The sequence below is a fragment of the Uloborus diversus genome, chromosome 3, assembly GCF_026930045.1.
Source record: "Uloborus diversus isolate 005 chromosome 3, Udiv.v.3.1, whole genome shotgun sequence".
NCBI lineage: Eukaryota > Metazoa > Arthropoda > Arachnida > Araneae > Uloboridae > Uloborus > Uloborus diversus.
The window spans coordinates 75,674,061-75,676,356 of NC_072733.1; positions in this window are offsets into that span (position 1 = coordinate 75,674,061).

A 2,296-nucleotide genomic window follows, 5' to 3' on the forward strand; every position below is an offset into this window, starting at 1 on the left:
GAAAAACTTTGTTTTATTGAAGTTATAAATTTTAATTAATTTTTTTAAAGCAATATTGCAACAAGTTGTGAATTACTCTGTTGTGGAAATAGAAAAATATTTTTCCTTGAATAACTTCGTATGTAAAATAATAAATAAAATACCTAATGATTTTTACCCCTTATCGCTATTTTTGAAAAAGCAATACAGTGATAAAGCTATATAAAAACTTATAATAACGTAAAAGTCGCATTTATAATGCTTATGGCATTATAGGCAGCGGACTCCTTTATCACTGCCTAGTTCAAATATTGCTTCCAGTGGTGAAACGGTTCAAAAATGATACCAAGTGGAATGTTATTTATCTATTTGTTCTACTGGTTAGAGTACTCCATCACGGTGTAACGAAAAGTTACATTACAAGACATGTATAAATTGCAAATTCATTTTGTGTAAAATTCGTCCTTGGCTCATATGAGGCAGTGAGAAGCAGAGGGATGTCAGTGGACATTTCCAAGTTTTGAGTAAAACGCGTATTGCCTAGGTAAGCTTTCATTGATTTTTTTTTCTAAATCGTGCTATACAGCAGCACTTACCAGGGCTACTAGTACTATATCTTGCCCCAAGACAGAGGAGGGGTTCACCTACCATGTATACTGGTTATCTCCAAATCTTTAATTTTGCCACTTGCATCCCTTTGCATCTCACTGTCTCAAATGTAACCGTTTCCTGCGTGATTCTGCTCCATTTGCGTTGAAATTTGATAGTTAGAATTAAATTTAAGATTTGTTTAAGATCTTAATTTTAAGTTTAAGTTCTTGTTTATTGTATATAGTTTACCATGTGGTGCGTTTAGCCCAATATGATATTCTGTCGTGCATATACTGGAGCTTGAACACCCTCTTTTTAGTTTGTAGTTCGATTTTTTTGGTCTTTTGACCATACTTATTGAATCTTCCACGGCTGATGAGCTCTTAATTCAACCTTTCAACTTTTTCTATTAACTGCTGCTTGTATTTTTCTTTTTCTCATCATTATTATTCTTAAAAACTGTTTAAAACTTGTTATTTGGCTTGTATATTTTATATATTTACTATTACAAATACAAATACAAATACAAATGTGACGACCAGCAACAGGCTCTGGGCCCAGCTAGGCTGGTCCTGGTCAATTAATTAGTCCCCAATGAAGATCAATGGCCAGTGGCGTACCGAAGGGGGGGGCGGAGGGGGCGGTCCGCCCCAGGCCCCGCTTTGACATAGGCCCCCAAATCTCAATTTTTGGTTTTCACCAACATTGTCGCATATCTTGGTTTGAATGCTTAAACAAGTTGGCTTAATAAATCATAATTTTTCAAAGACCAAATATTTGTTCAGGGATACAATCAATACCTCTTCGGGATCAATGGAGGGTTTATGATACCCAGGCCCCGCTTTGACATAGGCCCCAAAATTTTAATTCGTTTTCTTTTTCGCCAGACGTGCCTTATGTCATGGTTTATATAAATAAAAAGTTGACTTTTCATCTAGAATGAATATTTTCTCAGTGACTCTTCCCTAAACAAAGAGAGGGCAAATTATGTCTCACAGGCCCCGCTTTGACATAAGCTCCGAAATTGTATCTTACTTTTTCCAGTAGATCTGTCATATACATCATGATTAGAAATATTTATCAGTTACCTATATATGCGAGTATATATCATAAATTTTGTTAAATATGACTTTTTTTCATAGTGACCCGTCCTAGTGTACAAAGGCACATGAGCGCTTGGGCCACGAATTTAATGGGGGCCCCAAATTTTTAAATTAACTAAACCTATAAAAATCATTTGCTTTTATTTTGTTAAGTGCTTTCAGCAAAGTTTTATGCATTTTTTTTCGAACAATTTATATAAAAAAACTAATGCATAACAGATGCACGTTTATAATTTTTAATCATTACAGTATACAGCTAAAATATCTGTTTTATGTTTTGTTTTGTGTATTAAGACTACGATGGTCTAGTCTTAATTCATACACTATTTTTGAAATTAAATTCAAACATATAACCAAGAAAATCCATTCCTAAATGAGAAGTTGTCTATCCTTTGTGGTGTTGGAAAAATCAGTCAGATAAATTTTTCTTTTTATCGGACCCCTTCTGACTCAAGCAAAGGGGACTTCCTTTTTGCTATGCCCCTTTCGACAGCGTAAAACTGTTTAATTGGTCAATCCTTCGGGACTTTTGACCTTGACTGCATAATACCTCCTCCCATCCATTCTATACTCGATTGCAAGCTTACTTGATTATGGAGAAATGAGCTGCGGCCAAGCAAAAG